Raw genomic sequence first — 22233 nt, forward strand, 5'->3', positions numbered from 1 at the left:
CTACAGCTGTTTTTGGCGGCCTGTTTCCATTCTAGTTTTAGTCTTTGTGTCAAGGTGTCACTTTTGTTTTTATTAGTTTAGACACGTTCATACTCTTTCTAGTGATATGTGATAAGTATTTTAAGAAGCTGCATTTCCCTCACATAGCCACAAGGGGAGCAAGACCTTATTGAAGGCTGCTCCACCACAGAAGGAGCCGAAGCCTTTACGTCACCCCGGCCACGCCCACTAGGCCACGCCCACTTGACGTCCTCTAGCGGGTGGTTTCGAACTCGAGAGGCCAGAGATCAATAGGTAGACAGCAGAGAGCCAACCCCGTATGGCAAGCCGAATTGTAATTTATTAACTAAGTTTGACTATCCGGAAATTACATTGCAGATATCTGCAATTCAGTTCCGCCTAGTCAAAACTAACATTTCGGATATCCGCAACTACATTCCTCCTATCCGCAATTGTCATTTCAGATATCCACAAAGACATTCCTCCTAGGCGAAATTGCGTCATTTTCGCCATTCATGTCTATGGGGTTTCTCATTGCGGATATCTACAATTCAGTTGCGGATATCCACTTTGTGAATTACGGATATCTGCAACTGAATTGTAGATATCTGTAATTCCAGTTTGAGATATCTACAATTTGATTCTGACTAGTCATAATTCCAGTTCAAGATATCTTTAATTCACCTCAATTCAAGATATCTACATGTCCCTTTTCAGATATCTTAAATTAAGTTTTGACTAGGCGAAATGAAGTTGTAGATATCTCTAACTGGAGTTACGACTAGTCAAAATGACGTTGTAGATATCTCTAACTGGAGTTACGACTAGTCAAAATGACGTTGTAGATATCTATTATCAAGTTATAGATATCTTGAAAGGATTTTTGATTAGAGATATCTACAATTGTAGATATCTTTAACTTTCATTCTGCCTAGGCGAAACTGAATTATAGATATCTTGAATTCGAGTTTTGACTAGGCGAAATGACGTTTCAGATATCTGTAATGACGTTTCAGATATCTGTAATGACAAATTATAGGACCGTTTACTTTAAGCGGGAGCGGAGCAGCTCCTTGTTCAATCATCATTCACACAATTCACTGATTACATCGCTCCATATTTTCTCGTGATCTTTTCGATCACAGCCAACGCCATGACTGCTCCTTTCTTATTCCATTCAGAAATGAACCCACTTCTTCTTTGATTATGGCGGCAAGGGGAAATTACGTATTTCTGGATATCTAAAACGTAATGCCCAACACTCAAATGACGTTTGAGATATCTTTAACTTTCATTCTGCCTAGGCGAAACTGAATTACAGATATCTGCAATTGTCATTTAAGATGTGTGACGAGTTGAATGTCGTTTTCCGTGAAGTCATTGCAGATATCTGTAATTCAGTTTCGCCTAGTCAAAACTGAATTGCAGATATCTCTAACAGTCGTTTCGACTAGTCAAAACTACATTACAGATATCTCTAACTGTCGTTTCGACTAGTCACAACTACATTACAGATATCTTGAATGAAGTTGTTGATATCTACAATGTAAATTCCGGATAGTCAAACTTAGTTAATAAATGACAATTCGGCTTGCCATAACCCCGGGCCTAAGCCCGGGGGCTTGAAGGAGATCACGGTATTTTCCTCTCACACGCGTTAGATACAATTCCCTCCGTTGAGCTTCAGTTACCATACCGAAACATGCCGACTTTATAATAAATGAAGTCAGTTAAAAGCATCCCGGGATTGGACAACTTTCTTCAAGAATATGCAACATATTGAAATTCCGTTTAGGTATTATCAAAGATACAAGTGCGTAGATTTGTTAAATAAGGTAAACGGTCGAAAATTGATGTTATGTCTTAAACAGTTGAAGTTCCGTTTGGACAAAACGTTATTAGTTTATCGCCTTGTTTAGGTCAACGGAAATGAAGACATTTTAGCACTTATTTTGTAAAACACTTTCAGTCTCGTTTGTATTCGCCAACAACATCGCACTACGCATTTAATTATAGTTATTGTCATATGACCAGCATTGTTTTCCTCACGCGATAAAGGTTTGTCGATGACGACATTTAGTCATAATTTTCGGTGTCAAAAGCAACACTATTTGCAACTACTGGTGGTGGTGGTTATCAGGTACTAAACTCATAAAGCAAAATTTGGCTATATAACTCAAGGTTAACCTGCAGCAACCCCGGCAAGTTCGACCACGTCGGTGGATCATCTAGAAAACACTCTTTGAGTTTGGTGTCATGTTGGTGGCATATCATGAAAAAAACAAAAAAAAAAAACAAGGTTCGCTGCGGCGACCCCGGTGAGTGCGTTGACCAAAGCGCAGCGGTAACAACTCGGGCACTCGTGACTATGACCACGTCGGCGGCACGTTATCTATTACTCATGGTTGACTGCAGTAACCCCGGTGAGTGCGTTGACCATGTCAACGCACAACTGGGGCACAACTCAGGCACTAGTCGTGAGTTCGTTGCACACGTCTGTGCGGTACAACACAGAACTCGACGTCCTACATCCGGTCGAATTCAAGGTTCTTTCTTCAAGCGCACACGATGCTCTCTAACGTCGGTTAAGACAGGTTTTACACGTTTGCAACCGTAGCTGTTTTTGGTGGCCTGTTTCCTTTCTAGTGTTGGTCTAGTCTTGTGTCAAGCTGTCATTTTAGTTTTTTTTTAGTTTTAGTTACATTCATACTCTTTCCAGTGTTATCGTAATTCCATTTAGATATTATCGAAGTTACAAGTGCGTAGTTTTGTTAAATAAGGTAAATGGTTGAAAATTGATATGTCTGGAACAGTTGTAGTTCCAGTCGAACAAAATAACGTTATAAGTCTATCCCCTAGTTTAGGTCAACGAAAATGAAGAGACATTTTAGCAGTCTTATTTTCGTAAAACACTTTTTAGTCTTGGTTTATTCGCCAACTATATTGTACTATGCATTTAATCACTGCTATTGTCACATGCCCAGCATCCAGTCTCGTTTTTCTCACGCGATAAAGGTTTGTTGATGACGACTTAGTCATAATTTTCATTGCCAAAAGCAACACTATTTGCAACTACCGGCGGTGGTGGTTATCAGGTACTAAATTCATAAAGCAAAATTCGGTTTCATAACTCAGGTTAACCTGCAGCAACCCCGGCGAGTGTGACCACGTCGGTGGATCATCTAGAAAACACTCTTGAGTTCGCTGTCACGTCAGTGGCGTACATAGGAAAATAAAACTCAAGGTTGCAGCGGCAACCCCGGTGAGTGCGTTGACCACGTCGGTGGTAACAACTCGGGCACTCGTGAGTATGACCACGTCGGTGGCACGTTATCTAATACTCATGGTTTGACTGCAGTAACCCCGGTGAGTGCGTTGCTCACGTCGGTGGGAACAACTCAAGCACTCGTGAGTTCGTTGCGCACGTCGGTGCGGTACAACTCAGAACTCTAGTTCGTTGCAGCAACCCCGGTGAGTGCGTTGCCCACGTCGGTGGGAACAACTCAAGCACTCGTGAGTTCGTTGCGCACGTCGGTGCGGTACAACCAGTGCTTAATTTGAGGGGGAGCAAGGGGGAGCGCGCTCCGGAAGCTCTGACGTGCGCTCCGCCAGCTGGATCTGGAGTGTGTGTGTGTGTGTGTGTGTGTGTGTGTGTGTGTGTGTGTGTGTGTGTGTGTGTGGCTAATACTGTGTGCATGTGTGTGTTTTGTTCAGATGTGCAGCAAGAGAGGTTGGACTTGGAGTGACGCGAGTCGGTTGAGTGATGTGTGATAAATCTGCGAGGAGTTAGCGAAAGTGGCTGCGGAGAAGAGGGGCAAGAAGGCCAAAATGAACTTTATTATTATTATGGTTTTTGTGGTATTCTGGTATTGTTCTGGTTAATAATATGTATCTATTTGTTAACGTGGCCAAGTTGTCATGCCAGATTGTTGTTCTAACTAGGCCTACTATAATCTATGAGGTAGCCTATCTATTTGTTTTCATCTTTTGATGCGACGGAGATCCATTTTCAAGGACTTGGTGTATTTTGTTGTGTTGAGAATACAATGACTCAATGACGCACCTGCGAGTGCATGACATTATTCCTCAACTGTTAGTAAACAACGGTAAACTTTATAACGTGTGGCTGTGTGTCTCTCCAACCTAACATATGTTTACTATTTTTTCTGGGTACATCTCCATTCACGAGGCTTTAGTAGGCTAATTTCTTGCGATGTTGACTAAATAAGTGTGGGTTGTTCGAAAGCGCCCACCAGAGCCCGTCCTCAGCGCTCCGGGAGCTCCCACTTGACAAATTAAGCACTGGATACAACACAGAACTCCACGTTCGCTGCAGCAACCCTGGTAGTGCGTTGACCACGTCGGTGGGCACAACTCGGGCACATGCAAATTTAATTACCACGTCGGTGGCATAATATCAAACACTCAAGTGCAGGGCACTCGGAGTTCATTGAACACGTCGGTGTTCAACACGGAAGTACACAATATTTGCTGCAGCAACACCGGTGAGTGCGTGACCACGTCGGTGGCACATCAAGGGCACTCGTGATTTCGTTGACCACGTCGGTGTTCAACATGGAAGTTCACAATACTTGCTGCAACAACACCGGTGAGTGCGTGACCACGTCGGTGGCACATCAAGGGCACTCGTGAGTTCGTTGACCACGTCGGTGGTTCAACGCGAAAGCACTCGGGTCACGCAGCGACCCCGGAGAGTGAATCGACCACGGCAGTTGGTACAGCACGAAAGCACTCGTGGCTCGCTGCGTAACAGCTGCAGAGTGCTCTAAATTTTAATTGATCTCGTTGAGGTATTTCAAGTCAACTGCTTTTACGTGATTCATCGATCTCGCTGACGGTTTTAAGCTTATCGTTTTACGGTATGTATGATTGACTCTTAATATGTCGTATATTGGGTATGCCTTTTATCTTCCAGAAGCAGTATAGATCCTTGTCCACTTCTTCTACGCAGGTATGTATGGTCTCATTACCCCCTTTCGCTATTCTATTTTTGGGGTCGGCTCCGCCCCTGCCAGTCCCGGCAGGACATGCCGAGTTATCACCTATTTCCGGCGTAGGCCTACGTCCTCTCTTTTGGGGAAGGCTCCGCCCCTGCTAGTCCTGGCAGGATACGCCGAGTCCGCACGTCACCCTGGATCAGTGACGGGGCTCATGCCAAAGATTTACCATGCAAAATATTCCCTTGTCGTTATTTAAATAAATCCTGTTCATACTTATCAGTGATCGAGTCTTTATGGGAGAAATGTTAAGCTTGCTGGTAGTTCTACCAGGAGGACTCAAATCACGCGCGGCTGGCCACCAATCACCAGCTACCAATCACCTGCTCTATAAAGAGTAGTCTAACATGTCTTTGCTGCTCAGGTCTTCGTTCGACGCACCTCCATCCACCCCACCACCACCAGGTCGGCCTCAGTCTACTTGTCCAGGGGAAGGCTCCGCCCCTGCTAGTCCTGGCAGGATACGCCGAGTCCGCACGTCACCCTGGATCAGTGACGGGGCTCATGCCAAAGATTTACCATGCAAAATATTCCCATGTCGTTATTTAAATAAATCCTGTTCATACTTATCCGTGATCGAGTCTTTATGGGAGAAATAGTGACCCGAGAATTGGTGTGACAGAGTGACAGGTGTCCTCCTGGGGGGAACCTCACTTACAACGCCTTAAACCCTCATTCCTGACAGCTGAAGATATCAGATGCTGCTTGCTGGAGCACCTGCCAGCATGGGCTTACCTGTGGAAACCGCTGTGGAGTCCCAGAGAGTGTTCTTCTACAGGAAAACACCACAATTTAGACTTTTAACTGCATCAGTCAGGAAAACATGGTAACAATGAGACCTACAGCAAACCAAAAGATGAATACTTGAATTGTACTTGATCCCTGTAGTTATTTTAACTGTAGAGGGGGCTGGTAACTCTGGATCACTGAACACCTTTCACTGCTGTGTTTGGCACGCGGATGTGGTGGATCCATTTGTTTCCTGGTCAATCACCTTTCACACACATACTGGATAGTTTCTGTGACGCACCAAGATCCTTACTATTGATACGATGTTACTGTAATATATGTCCATGGAACAACTGGGGGAACATCACTCGCTATCATATAGTACTGTTCAAAGTACAACTGCTGAGTATATCTGTTGAAGGGATCAAAGGATATTCTTTAGTTCAAGTTGATATTTTATGACATGACTGGAATAACTGAATGTGTGATCAATGATTTAGCTATTTCTAAAACATGGATAGGTAGCAGGATCCATAGATAAATTTGTCGAGGAGCCAGGTTTATGGAAGCTGCATGCTCTGATTTTGGATTCGTCCGCAACTACATGGCGGGTTACATGTTTCAATACACCATCTGTAATAATCCCCAATTAACTCCTTATGCATTTAAGGGAAATAAATAGTGGTGTTGATAAATAAGGTGTCTTTAAATGTTCTGGGTTGATGGGCTAGCCGCTATGGGCTAATTTGACGCATTGAAATCCCAGGTCGAAAGATTTTTGGATCAAAACCCTCATATGCCCAGCCGCCTCCTTGATCAAGTACTCCTTGTGAACATCCCTTCAGAGAAGTGTCCTATATATGGCTTGATAGTAGCTGACTTCAGCACGCCTTGAACCTGGAGATGAGTCATACCTGAGTGCTTATGAAAGTGATACTTCAATAACAATTTTGGATAAAAAACTATCCGCATAACTATGCGTATAAAATAGACACAGCAAGGGCATTTTAATTGTACTTAATTTCAATAGCACTCTGTACTATCCTAGGATGAGAATTAGCAAAATTATTAAATTGGATTAATTGTTCATTTGTTGAATGCCTTGTCTTTCTGGGTTGAGTATATTACCTCTGACGGGTCTCTGAATGCTAGCTGTCAAAGCAAGGCAGAGCTACAGTATATGAATCTGATCTTATAATCTAAACAGTGTCATGTTGGATGCATATGACCCTCGCTGGAAATGACGGGCGCAATCCAGCATCTGTCTGCTGATCATGTGAGAGGGACAAGCTTCACAGTCACCAGTGTTCAGCTTTCTCTCAGAGTGCCTTTGAAATTAGGTGAATACTGGTTTACATGAGTCACTGTAATGCCACAATCAAAACTTTTTGTTGTTTCTTGCGATACTATGTCTATACTTTCTAATATGCCTGGTCTCATTTGGTCTCTTACCCTCCTTCTCTCGCTCTCGGTTCCATCCTTTTAAGGATCCCTTTATTCTCTCTTACTTATTTATCTCTCACACTAGTTCAGATCATCCCATCCCAACCTATCTCCCTCTCAATATTAACCATGCAATATACAATCTCACTATCCCAGGATTTATCCTCCAACCGCTCCCCACCCCCCCACCCCCCTCTTTCTCTCTCTTCCCTATCTCTACATTAATTCTGTGTGGGCCAGCAGTCTGTAATGTAAGCAGATGAGATTGAGGTATTGTGGGCACCCTGACCAGAGAGACCGGGCCATTGTGAGTCTTGACCATAGTGAAAGCATTAGGAGAACTCTTCAATGTTTATGAAAGGATGCAAGGCCTCAGGTCTGCTTGGAGGGCTGAGGCCTTCAACCACACGCACACACACAGACACACACGCACACATGCACACGAACACATGCAAACACACACACACAGACAGGCACACAAACGCACGCAGGCAAGCAAACAGACACACACACACACACACACACACACACACACACACACACACACACACACACACACACACACACACACACACACACACACACACACACCAACCCAGTCGCCAAGAAAAAACGTTGACGGTGTACGTTTCCATGAACACTGGAGACGTACTATTACAACGTAAAAACAGCGTGTTATACCTACAGTATCCACGCGTGCCGCTGTGGAGGCGGGTTTCGGGGTTTGGGTTTCACGGCTTTCGCGGCAAATTGTGGACACGATTGTTTAGGGGGGGGGGGGGGGGGAGGTAGACTGTTGTTGACCGGGGAGGGGGGGGGGAGACACGTTTGTTGAGGGGGGGGGGACGACACGATTGTAGGGGGGGGGGGGGGAACACGTTAGTTGAAGGGGGACGACGACGACGACACGTTTGTTGAGGGGGGGGGAGACACGTTTGTAGGGGGGGGGGGGCACGCTCGACAACGAGAGTTGGTTTTTATTGAATGCTCGACAACGAGAGTTGGTTTTTATTGAACCAGACTTCAACACGGAACAGCTGCACGAAACGATGGTCACGTCACTCTCGGTGACGGTGTCGACAACAATGAACACACGAACAATGTTAATAGAACAACACACAACCACATAACATCCCGAACCCATCAACCCCACTTAATCCTAACAACAAAACAAGTTAACAAAAGCCCCATTTGTCAACTGACAACCCCAATTCCCAGAATCCCCCGCGGCTCCGGAACACGGCGTAGCTTATATTAATCTTTATTATCCGAATGGGAAATGCAATATTTTAGGACAGATACACCATTAAACGCGTTTCTAATGACATTTCTAGCGAGAAATGTACATTTTCCTTACATAATCTTCAGTCAGTGAATGTGTATGATCTTTATTAATCTTTATTATCTGAATGGGAAATGCAATATTTTAGGACCGATTCACCGTTAAACGTGTTTCTAATAACATTTCTAGCGAGAAATATACTTTTTACTTGCATAATCTTCAGTCAGTGATTGTGTCTGATCTTTAGTTTTATAGTTATTAGGATTTGATCGGATCGCTCGCATGTTTCAACGTCAGGTTGTTAGGCTGCTTTCGCTAAACTAGCAGCTCACGTGCTTCCTGCGTTTGTGTTATTAAACTGTTACTTTATGTAACTTTTAATGATATCATCTTGTTAGAAACACGTATATCTGAGAGGCAACCCAGTCGCCAAAAGCATTCGTTGACAGTGTACGTTTCGTGAACACTGGATTACGTCGCATTTCAACATAAAATAGCGTGTTACACACACACACACACACGCACGCACGCACACGCACACACACACACACACACGCACACGCACACGCACACGCACACGCACACACACAAACATAGACACACACGCACACGGTGCATTTCGCTGCTAAAACCACAACAACAAAATATTCCCTCAAATATTATTACTAAAGAACCGTTTTCCAAAGAACGAAACGTAAACCAATGCATTCTGAATGGGAGTGTTTCTCCGATTTTTCCATGCTACACAGAACGAAATGTAAACCCATGCAAATAAAGACTTCATTGTCATAATCATTTAAATATCATTAATCTCCGTGTGTTGGGTGGTATTATATTTTTTTCAACGGGGCTGGTGCCGTCTCCTTTTGACCTTTTGACCCCAGACTTCTGGGGGAATAGCTGAATCAATTCATTAGTCAATCAGAAGCATGTAAATATCTTCCCGGTGGTGTAGGAGAATGAACAAGGTGTCCTTCAACATCTACATCTAAAAAATTGTGACAAATGACATGTTATTTAGCATCTACACGTTGAGCTGAGTCCAATGACACCAAGCATGACACTCTAGCTAATGGTAACATGTATTTTAGCTTGATCTCATTGGACTCAGCTTAACGTGTAGATGCTAATTAACATGTAATTTGTCAAAAATCTCCATCGGGAAGCAAATCTATAGCTGGTCATTATTGATAAAGGCCTCCAAAATCGACAGCTAATTACTACCCCGAAACATATTCAAATAGGATCATGTGTGGCACTGTTGCAATCGTCTCGAAACGTAGATGTCAAAGGACACCTTGTTTGCCCTGTTGCACGACCGGGAAGATATTTTCATACTTCTAATGGATTGATTCATATTTTAAGGTTCTCGGAGTGAGACTTTAAGCGGCTGCAGCAGAAGTGTTGAGACGAAAGATGATATCAAGACATTAATAGAATATTCCCATTCACATTATGATTCTTCGTCATAACATCCGACCAAACATCCTTTACATTCACCGAGCGAAGATTATGAAAGTCCAGGCCCCCCCTTCCTGCACTCGGGGTCCGACCGGGCCAAGTTTCGGTGCGGGGGTCCCAGTTAGGCCCTAGAATATGGTATTCAAATTTCAGGGCGGTAGGACCTTCCTATCTCAAAAACTGTTTTTCCACCACATTCTGAACCATTAGGTCTCGCAGGCAACACTTCTGAAGGGGCTTTGTCCAAATGACAGTCCATTTGGGAAAACTTTTTTTCTCTATGGGCTAGAACTACAAATCTTGGATAGGTCGTTCTCGGGGCCCCGGGAAATGTGTGTAAACATTTTAGCATCCCTAGCTATCTCGAAAAGGCCGGAAAAGGGGCGTGACCTCCAACAGTACAGTCAATGTACATAAGACAGAGGTTAGTTTCTAGGCCCCATTTTTTGCGGGATGGAGGTGTACATTTGTGGCTTAATGTGTGTAGACACAGCTGGCCTGTGGCCACGTCTTTGAAGTCTGGGGTCAAAAGGTCAAAAGGAGCCGGCACCACGCCGCTTATGAGATAACAAAAAGTGAATCTGTATTTCTCTCATAACATTTTGTCATTATTGAAGAGAGGCCTGATTCTCAGATATGCATGTTGGACTGTTAGGGTATAGGTCTGGGAAGAACTTCAGGCCAAAATCTTGCAAGCGAGCCGCTGGGTGCAGGTGCAACGAGATGGAGCACTTGCTGAGTCATTTCCTGTAGGGCTGGAGCCACAGGTTGAAGCGTATGCGTCCTTTGAAACCCCCTTTGATATATAAGAGACCCCAAGGTACAGTTTACTTAAATTAGGGTGACCAGATTTGAGTTTGTAAAAAAGAGGACACTTCGTCGCGGGGGGGGGGGGGGGGGGGGGGGGGGTGTAGTGTAGTGTAGATTTTTTGGGCTGTCACCGAATCTGGGAAAATCGTAGCTGTTGTGATGCTTTATAGTGTGAAAAGCAAGGGTACCCTCTGCAGTCGTAACAGAAGTGTCGGTTTTACTCACAAAAAAGTCGGTCACTTTACTCGATGAGCTCTGCACGTGAGCTTCCAAATCGCTGCCACCTTTATTTGCCACTGACACGAAAGTGCCTGCTCTGCATGTCATGCACTCAGCTTCCGAAGCATCACGGCCGAGGCGAAAACATGGGTATTTTTTCTTTAGTTCGTCCGTGAACTTACATTTACGTTTAGGCATGGCTGCAGATGTAATGTGCTGTTGTAAACAGAGTAGAAGCGGCAAGGTGCTCAATGTTGCCAGATTGGAAATGGCAAAGTAACGTACCAAAGGCTCAAAATGGTCGTATTTGGAGGATAATTATCGTGGCTCTGGCAACCCTGAGATCGGTCGCCCAATGACAGACTCTCTCTACAGTCAGCTCGCGCAAGAAGGTGGAACGTAAACCATTTCCAGAACTTGGAAGGCCGTAATAACCATAGACATATACAATGGTAATAATAGTAGGTTATGTGAAAGACCCAGAAACACAAATATGCGACGAGGCAAAAAAAAATAAAAAAATAATAATAACAATAATATATATAATTTTTTTTTGCGACGAGGCAAAATACCGGACGTTTTTGGAATCCCTGCCGGACGCATTTTTTAGGTCTCGAAAAGAGGACATGTCCGGGAAAAAGAGGACGTCTGGTCACCCTACTTAAATGTTCTCGCCTCTATTATATGATACTTCCACCACTGGGACGTGGCAACAACTCTCCAAATCCATATGGGGAGGGGGGGGGGATGCTTTTGGACAGTAGGGGTGTACACTAGACATAAATAGGAAGCAAACTCAGGAGAAGGAATGACCTCTCACAAATATTTATTGAATAAATTGTTTCAAATAACCCTGCCTCGTTAAATCAATGAACTTGGTGTTTTGCTTTCAAAAATAGGTTATAGAAGAAGTCTAAACTGCAGAAAATAAAAACATCCAAGCTGCCTTTTAAGGATACCTCGGAATATCTGTCTATTTTTTAACCGTCGGACCCCAGTTTACGACAAAAACAACACAATTTACGGCAGCTCCTTTGCCGCGTGGTTTTTAGAGCCATGTAAGGATTAGAGGGGGCGGTCGATAGCAACCACCATAGCAGCATGACGGTCAAGTGACTGGATGCAGCCCCGTTGAAAAAAATAGAATACCACCCAACACACGGAGATTAATGATATTTAAATGATTATGACCATGAAGTCTTTATTTGCATGGGTTTACATTTCGTTCTGTGTAGCATGGAAAAATCGGAGAAACACTCCCATTCAGAATGCATTGGTTTACATTTCGTTCTTTGGAAAACGGTTCTTTAGTAATAATATTTGAGGGAATATTTTATTGTTGTTGTTTTAGCAGCGAAATGCACCGTGTGTGTGTGTGTGTGTGTGTGTGTGTGTGTGTGTGTGTGTGTGTGTGTGTGTGTGTGTCTGTGTGTCTGTGTGTCTGTGTGTGTCTGTGCGTGCGTGGGTGTGTGTGTGTGTGTGTGTGTGTGTGTGTGTGTGTGTGTGTGTGTGTGTGTGTGTGTGTGTGTGTGTGTGTGTGTGTGTGTGTGTGTGTGTGTGTGTGTGCGTGCGTGTGTGTGTGTATAACACGCTATTTTATGTTGAAATGCGACGTAATCCAGTGTTCACGAAACGTACACTGTCAACGAATGCTTTTGGCGACTGGGTTGCCTCTCAGATATACGTGTTTCTAACAAGATGATATCATTAAAAGTTACATAAAGTAACAGTTTAATAACACAAACGCAGGAAGCACGTGAGCTGCTAGTTTAGCGAAAGCAGCATAACAACCTGACGTTGAAACATGCGAGTGATCCGATCAAATCCTAATAACTATAAAACTAAAGATCAGACACAATCACTGACTGAAGATTATGCAAGTAAAAAGTATATTTCTCGCTAGAAATGTTATTAGAAACACGTTTAACGGTGAATCGGTCCTAAAATATTGCATTTCCCATTCAGATAATAAAGATTAATAAAGATCATACACATTCACTGACTGAAGATTATGTAAGGAAAATGTACATTTCTCGCTAGAAATGTCATTAGAAACGCGTTTAATGGTGTATCTGTCCTAAAATATTGCATTTCCCATTCGGATAATAAAGATTAATATAAGCTACGCCGTGTGCCGGAGCCGCGGGGGATTCTGGGAATTGGGGTTGTCAGTTGACAAATGGGGCTTTTGTTAACTTGTTTTGTTGTTAGGATTAAGTGGGGTTGATGGGTTCGGGATGTTATGTGGTTGTGTGTTGTTCTATTAACATTGTTCGTGTGTTCATTGTTGTCGACACCGTCACCGAGAGTGACGTGACCATCGTTTCGCGCAGCTGTTCCGTGTTGAAGTCTCGTTCAATAAAAACCAACTCTCGTTGTCGAGGTGCCCCCCCCCCCTACAAACGTGTCTCCCCCCCCCTCAACAAACGTGTCGTCGTCGTCGTCCCCCTTCAACTAACGTGTCCCCCCCCCCCCCCCCCCCCCCCTACAATCGTGTCGTCGTCCCCCCCTCAACAAACGTGTGTCTCCCCCCCCTCCCCGGTCAACAACAGTCTACCTCCCCCCCCCCCCCTAAACAATCGTGTCCACAATTTGCCGCGAAAGCCGTGAAACCCAAACCCCGAAACCCGCCTCCACAGCGGCACGCGTGGATACTGTAGGTATAACACGCTGTTTTTACGTTGTAATAGTACGTCTCCAGTGTTCATGGAAACGTACACCGTCGACGTTTTTTCTTGGCGACTGGGTTGCACACACACACACACACACACACACACACACACACACACACACACTCACAAACACACACACGCACACAAACACACACAGTAGACACACACTTAAAGTACACTTAAACACACGTAGCACCCTGTTGGACGATTAATTTAGATGATTGATTTAGTGGAGTCTTCCCTCCTTGTGATATCAATCTTCCATCAATGTGTATGTGTGTGTGTGTGTGTGTGTGTGTGCGTGCGTGCGTGTGTGTGTGTGTGTGTGTGTGTGTGTGTGTGCGTGTTTGTGTATGTGTGTGTGTGTGTATGTGTATGTGTATGTGTATGTGTATGTGTGTGTGTGTGTGTGTGTGTGTGTGTGTGTGTGTGCGTGTTTGTGTGTATGTGTGTGTGTGTGTGTGTGTGTGTGTGTGTGTGTGTGTATGTGCACGTCAGAAAAAACACATGCTGAAGCTTAATACCTGGGTTGAATCTAGATAAAAACACAGAACGCACTGTTCTGCTCTTCGTGTTCTTTGTACATCCATTCTGTCAGAAAACACATATAATTGGTCTTGCAACAACTCCATATAGTCCATGTGCTACACCATGCCCGGTATGAAACATGTGTGTTCATGGACATGTTGCAGTGTTAAAACCCCTCCCAGAATAAACGCTTGACTTGTCCCCTCTTCCTTTGAATCCGATAGATAACCTCGTCTCTCTCACAATTGACCTTACACATCCATCCTTCTATTCATCCATCCATCCAGCCCAGTTTTATCTTAAATCCTGACCTCCTGCATCTCTCTCTCTCTCTCTCTCTCTCTCTCTCTCTCTCTCTCTCTCTCTCTCTCTCTCTCTCTCTCTCTCTCTCTCTCTCTCTCTCTCTCTCTCTAGCTCTCTGCCAATGACTTTGGCAACAAGAGTGAGAGTGTGAGACGGAGACACATCCATCGCTGGTCGCCCCTCGTTGTGTATTTATTTATTTATTTATTACTTCGTTTATTTATTACTTTATTGCCATATTTGTGGAGGTAGCCTGGCGCCGTATTCCTGTTTCACAAAGCCACGCGCAATTTATGCCCCCAATTCCAGCGAAGCGAGGAGAAGACGAGAAGGGATGGCAGCGTGTGTGTGTGTGTACATTTATGTGTGTGTGTGTGAGTGTGTGTGTGTGTGCGTGTTTATGTGTGTGTGTGTGTGTGTGTGTGTGTGTGTGTGTGTGTGTGTGTGTGTGTGTGTTTGGTATTCAAGCGGTAAGAGAAGTCATTGCCACAGTGCACAGATTTACAGCCTATCCCCTACAAGCCATTTAACACACCCACGCACACACATAAAAAACACACACAAACACACACACACGCACACACACATCCTCAGACACCCGCAAACACACACCACTGGCCCACTACAATATGTTCAAGGTTCACTTCCATTTGGCGACCATTTAACAAGCATCTTGGAAATACAACAAGGACGCGTGATGGGCGGGGAGATGTACGACCCGCAGCCGGAGCCTCACGTTTCAGCCACTTTACGGCAGAGAGAGAGCCAAACCAGCAAACGTGTGTTTGTGTGTGTGTGTGTGTGAAAGGGAGAGTCCCAGAAGGACAGAGAGAGGAGGATGAGAGTTGGCAGGGAGAATGTGTGTGTGTGTGTGTGTGTGTGTGTGTGTGTGTGTTTGCTGTTGTGTTTGTTGGACAGAAGAGAGAAGAGAGAGGAAAAAAGAAAATGAAAAAGAACAGAAGGCTGGAAACTCTCTTGATTGAAGTAGTGCAAGGTTGCGATCACTGTAGCTAAAGCACTTTTTAGAATCAAAGGTATAGGAGGGGCTGTGTGTGCCCTGGGCGGGAGGGGGGGGGGGGACAGACAAAGAGAGAGGAAGAGAGAGAGAGAGTACTTCAAACCGTGTCTAACGTTGTGATCTCTCAGATATAATGGTCGGTCTCGACACCACAACAAATATAACACTTGACCTGTAACGCTACAGTTCACACCTGCTGGACCACCAGGTAGCCATCATCATCATCATCATCATCATCATCATCATCATCATCATCATCATCATCATCATCATCATCATCACCATCATCGCATGGGCCTTTATCCGTCCATCTGTCCGTCTGTCCGTCAAATCTATTGTACAGTGTGGCTCTTCATCACAGGTCAAGTCTCAGACGACTGATTGGGCCACATCGGAGGGCAATCCCCTAACCCTGGCACTCCAAAGAACGAGGAAACCCTCCCTTCATCAGCTCAGAGGAGAACCTGAGGAAGAGTGCAGACTGACGGATCCCGCCTTCCAGGGATGGGGAGCAGTTCAACAGTTCTGTGGCAGACGCACATAATGTATCAGAAGGACCTGAAGGTGAAGTACCTTGAGAGGAGGATATGAGTGAGACAGCTGGTCGCTGACTGCTGGGGGGGCCTGTCCCTCAGCAACACACCAGGTCTGTCTGTCTGTCTGTCTGTCTGTCTGTCTGTCTGTCTGTCTGTGTCTACGACTATCTATCTGGTTGTCTGTCTGTCTATCTGTGTCTACGACTATCTGTCTGTCTGTCTGTCTGTGTCTACAACCATCTGTCTCTGTCTGTGTCTACGTCTGTCTGTCTGTCTGTCTGTCTGTCTGTCTGTCTGTCTGTCTGTCTGTCTGTCTGTCTGTCTGTCTCTGTCGGTCTGTCTTTCTGTGTCTACGACGTCTGTCTGTCTGTGTCTACGACTATCTGTCTGTTTGTCCGTCTCTATGGCTATCCATCTGCCTTTGTCTGTCTGTCTGTCCGTCTCATTCTATCTCTTTGTCTTTCTCTTCTCTACGACTATCTGTCATTTTGTCAGTCTGCGTGTCTGTCTGTCTGTCTGTCTGTTTGTCGGGCAGCAGGGGGGGGGGGGGGTGAATTGTAGATGATGCCAGTCTTAGGGGGAAGGGGGAGGTGGGGGGGAGGACATGATGAGCATCAATCAACAGGCTGATCAATGTATTGATCGGTAAATGGGGGCCACTCTGCAGTAACTCAGGGACCAGGGCTCCATTAGGGAAGAGCTATGTCATCATTACAGAGTGGGGGGGCCTCTCTAGGAGGTCTGGTCCAAGGTGTCGATGGGGCCAGGGACCGGGGGGGAGGGGGCCTCCGCTGACTAAACACTGGGGGGGATTTAAAGTCTGGCTACGTGACAAAAAGGGTGTAATGACCCTCCATAGCAACGGGAATATTTGAAATACATTAATATGGATTGGGCTCGACATTGAGATGTGAAAAAACCCAACTCATTATGCTTTTTATGATAGGAGTAAAGCTTCTGCGGCATATTTACACTAGGGGGGATGGGGGGGGGGCTTTACTATTACAATTGAATTTAGACGACCTTGTGTTCCAAAGGTACCAGAGGTCAATGCAGATATAGATTGGAGAAGGAAGAGAGTTTATACCGCTTATTTAACATATTCATTATATAATTAATTATATTTTATAATTAATAGATTACAGTCCCCGCAATAAGGCACTAAAATACAAACACACACACACACATTTAGTTTTTCTCTCTCTCCCTCCTTTTTTGACATCCTGCTGGTGATGAGTATTTTAATACAATCATTGAAACAAAATGGCTTTGTTCATGACTTAATGGACAGATCTGCTATTCCGTCTCTTTAATGCCCTTGGACGTCACATGGGATTCCCACGCCGAGATTTGTTGTGTATCTTGGGTGTGTTTGTTTTTATGTTGTTTGAACAAAGGGGATGATCGATACAAGAAGAGACCACTTTTCTGCAAACTGTTTAGCACATTGCACATGTAAGAGTTGAGTGTGTAGTCGACAGCATGGGTGTTGGACCAGCTGGTTCTCCAACCTTATCGATAGAATAGGTTGTTTGTCAATACCTTCATAGGTTGTTCGTCAAATATGAGCGTTCTCTGCTACAGCATTTCCTATCGACGGGTTGAGAAACCAGCAATACGTCAGGTGTGTCAAGTTACTGTCTGCCACAATTAAATGGATGACATCTGTTTGGTTCTCAGTGGAAAATACAATTTTGAGCAATACAATATCATTTTAAGATAGTTTCAGAATTAAAATGCAGTTTGATAATATTTCTATCAAGAAATTTGCATTAAATTGACCACGATGTTCATACAACAATGTACAATATGCGTTGTTCAGTATGTTAGTTGATGAAATGTTACGCCGCTACCCCTGAAACCACGCATATTGCCTGTTGTTTCAATCACGTTCTTAAAGTTCACAGGTCATCTGATCTGTTATGGTGTAATGTAAGTGAGAACAGTGATAGCAAGGACCTTTTCTCTTCTCCTTTGGGACGGACTACGCCAACGTTTAGTGTGGCAATCCAGAAGTTAGTGTTCTCTCTGCTTCACCATAAAGTCCATTCCAAAGGTTAATGTTATATTTACATTTTAGGATGAGATAAGCATGACAAATGAATTTACTTTTAATTTTTCTTTAAAGACAAAATGATCAACCTGGGGGGCATAGACCTACAGGACGTGATGTGAACACACCTGGACGGAATGACTTGGGAGTCAGATTGAGACGTGTGCTCTTTCTTCATATGATTCAGGGCATCAAGGTCATCGAGTTAGGGAACTGGGGTTTCTGTTATATGAAGGAGGAAACACACAATTATCACTGTAGGCCCAGGCCAAATGTACTTCAAAAGAAAACAAAATGGCCATGTACCCATCGTCTATGACTCTGATGTGGAACACGGAGATTGCGACAGGGTACAATATACCGTAGTCATTGAAACGCAGGCTGGTCGTTTAATGTCGAGGTTTCGGGGTGAGACAAGACGCAATAGCTCACGTGGTATCTATGAAAGCATATATGTATGTAGCAAAATTCAAATGGCAATGCAATTTGCAATTTGCAATTCAATAAGTCATTACATTATGCAATTGACAATTCATCACAAATTTTTTAATACGTTATTCAAAGTGTATTTTAATATGCAAACTGACAATGAAATCCTCAATAAAAATTGCAAAAGTTTGCAAAAAATAAATAAAAATAGAATAACATTTTGTCCAATTTTTTGAGTTCCTTTATTCAAATTGAAAAGCTATAGCGTCCCCGTGATTGCAATGCACTTCGCCACGCTCTGTGTGTTGCGAAATTCAAATCCGCAAAACACTTTGCAAAAGATTTTGCAAAACGTTTTGCAAAAGATTATGCAAAACGCTTTGCAAAAGTTTTTGCAAAACGTTTTGCAAAAGGTATCAGCCTATCGCGTCTGGGCGGCAATTAAGTCACTTCCTCGTTAGACCAGCTGATCATTCACGACTTAGTACTTGGCACTTTATTTTCTATGCCTAGCATTGTGCCAGGTTTCACTGGGTTGATAGTTATAACGTGAAAATGGCGGAAAAGTCGGTCACGGAGCTGCTGCGGGAGGCCGCTGCAGCTCTAGAGGAGCAGTGGGATGCAGGGTACGAAAGAGCGACCAACATGCCTGCACCAGATCGCACCGGATAAAGATGCACAAACCGATGTTTCAGTTCAACTAGTGACAGTGTTAGCTGGTGACCATCAGCCGAATGCGTCGCTTGTTGTCTTGGCTACGGTAGCTGTTGGAATAGGTCCATGGTTGGAGATCGGGAAAAGACTCGTAGCTGTCCTTGCAAGGCCTCTTTGATTTGTTTTCAATAAAATGTCAGAAACATACCCATCTCATTCGTATTTGGAGTCTAATGGGAGGAAATTTTAAGCCAAAATAAATGGAAAATGTGTTTTTCTTATAATAAATACGAGTTTCGAACTAATACCATTTATTGGGAGACTTAATTCAAGCTGACATTCCTTTCCATTGTGCCGTTCAGCCACAGAGACTTGATCAGCTGCAGTACTAAAAAGTACAACTAGACTTCCTAAGAGCAGGAGGCAGCCATATATGAAGGTATTATTGTAGCAAAAGTCTTTAGCACCTGTAACTGCAGAATTTGAATGCGTACACTGAAGTCACAGTAAATTTGAAGTCGCATAAATGTATTTTGTATGTGTACTCTAAAGTCACAAATGTGTAACAGTAAATTTGTAGTCGTAAATATTTTTTAGACCATTGTAAACTCAAAATCGGGTCTACAAGTACGCAAATCTGTGTTACAGGTGCACAAATTCTTTTGCTACAATTATTGCAGCGCAGTTGGTGCAAAACACATTCGCACACCCGTGTTTCAAAATCTGAGAACATGCCCAAAAGGTGTGCAATCGTACACCCAAATTTGAACTATCAGAAGTTGCACATCTGTGAAAAAATTCCTCACAAATAAAATGATAAAGAACGCTATGTTAATTCAGCATTTTAATGAGCGAGCACAAATCCATTTTACAACTGCTCGAATCTGCTCCTGCAAGTCTCAGCTGTGGGTTTTTTTGCAGGTAGTTTTGCAACACGTCTAGGTGGTAAATGTGTAGCAAAAGTATTCATATCCGTAGATGCCAGAGCGTCCGTTGGCGGGACAAAATAGTTCCGCCTTTAATTTCCTAATCCAATGAAAATCGCCGGCAGGGATGCATTTCTCAAATTACACTGGGACCCACCGCGTGCCAGCCATGGAGCTATAAAGATCGCAGCATACTCTTTGCGCGGGATACGTTTCTTTCTGGAGTAGTGAAGAGGGCGTCCTACTGAACGGAGGTGGGTATCCTACATTATGTTAAAATAAATGACTTAGTTCAAGTGTAAACCCCCCCCAAGTATTTCATTAACATGCCGCAAATGTCCTTCAATGTATTTTAATGGTCGCCATAACATAAATTCAGAAATGTCAATGCAATACTTTGGGGGGAATTCACTTGAACTAAGTCATTTCATTTAACATAATGTAGGATACCCACCTCCGTTCAGTAGGACGCCCTCTTCACTTCTCGAGAAAGAAACGTATCCCGCGCAAAGAGTATGCTGCGATCTGGTAAAGCTCTTTAGAGCTCCATTGTTGGCACACGGTGGGTCCAAGTGTAATTTGAGAAATGCATCCCTGCCGGCGATTTTCATTGGATTAGGAAATTAAAGGCGGAACTATTTTGTCCCGCCCACGGACGCTCTGGCATCTACGGATACGAATACTTTTGCTACACATTTACCACCTAGACGTGTTGTAAAACTACCTGCAAAAAAACCCACAGCTGAGACTTGCAGGAGCAGATTCGAGCAGTTGTAAAATGGATTTGTGCTCGCTCATTAAAATGCTGAATTAGCATAGCGTTCTTTATCATTTTATTTGAGAGGACATTTTTCACAGATGTGAAACTTCTGATGCATTAGTTCAAATTTGGGTGTACGAATGCACACCTTTTGGGCATCTTCTCCGATTATGAAACACGGGTGTGCGAATGTGTTTTGCACCAACTGCGCTGCAATAATTGTAGCAAAAGGATTTGTGCACCTGTAACACAGATTTGCGTACTCGTAGACCCTATTTTGTGTTTACAATGGCATAAAAAATAAGTGTACTGTTACACATTTGTGACTTTAGAGTACACATGCAAAATAAATGTATACGACTTCAAATTTACTGTGACTTTAGTGTACGCATTCAAATTCTGCAGTTACAGGTGCTAAAGACTTTTGCGACAATAATACCTTCATACAGCCAGATCAACTCGTGACCCGACTACAAAGCATTTGGCATAATCTTTTCCAAAACATTGTGCAAAATCTTTTGCAAAGTGTTTTGCGGATTGAAATGTAATTTGAATTTCGCAACACACGGAGCGTGGCGTAGTGTATTGCAATCACAGGGACGCTATAGCTTTTCAATTTGAATAAAGGAACTCAAAAATTTTACAAAATGTTATTCTATTTTTATTGTTATAACTTTTGCAAATTTTATTGAGGATTTCATCGTCACTTTGCATATTAAAATACCCTATAATAACATATTTAGAAATGACATTATTAAATGGCATAATGAATGGTCAACTGCATAATGTAATGACTTATTGAATTGCAAATAGCAAATTCCATTGCCATTTGAATTTTGCTACATATATGCTTCCATAGGTATCTTTGGAAAAATGGTACGCAGCTGTGCGTTGAGTACTGATTCATTACTGCTCACTGTGCAGCGATCGAAGCCCGACATGGCCCTTTGATTGGACGCAAACCTGCCATTTCTTCTGCGCCAACACAACAATTGAGTTAAAACGACATAACAGGGCCTTAAGTGTGCGATCTCTATTCACTGACTGCTACTTTGGATGAAAGCGCTGTAATGCTAACCATAAAACATAAAACCTCTCTTTCTTACCACAGTGTGACCTGTGGTTCTGTACGTACATGACAATTACAATCAATTTATTTTATTATTACACTACCACAAACGACGTCCCAGTATGCATTGTTATTAAAATGCCAGTTATGATTCATAAGGGGAGAGCGTTTTCATTGCTTGGACACACTTCAGCGTAACACTGATATATATATATATATATATATATATTGTGTCGTTCTCCCGGAGCAAAACAAACCACGGCTGTGCCCACACAGCACAGTTGTGTTAATGGAGCAGTTTTATAATGGTTACCAGCAGACTG

General features: G+C 43.5%; 1 long non-coding RNA gene across 1 annotated transcript in view; it reads left to right on the forward strand.

Annotated features, from left to right (window-relative positions):
• LOC132467942 (uncharacterized) overlaps nucleotides 1–22233 on the forward strand; it is a 696489-nt gene that overhangs the window by 160287 nt on the left and 513969 nt on the right. The gene's annotated exons all lie outside the window — the stretch shown is intronic.

Source organism: Gadus macrocephalus, chromosome 11 (assembly GCF_031168955.1).
Source record: "Gadus macrocephalus chromosome 11, ASM3116895v1".
In the NCBI taxonomy this organism is placed as follows: Eukaryota; Metazoa; Chordata; class Actinopteri; order Gadiformes; family Gadidae; genus Gadus; species Gadus macrocephalus.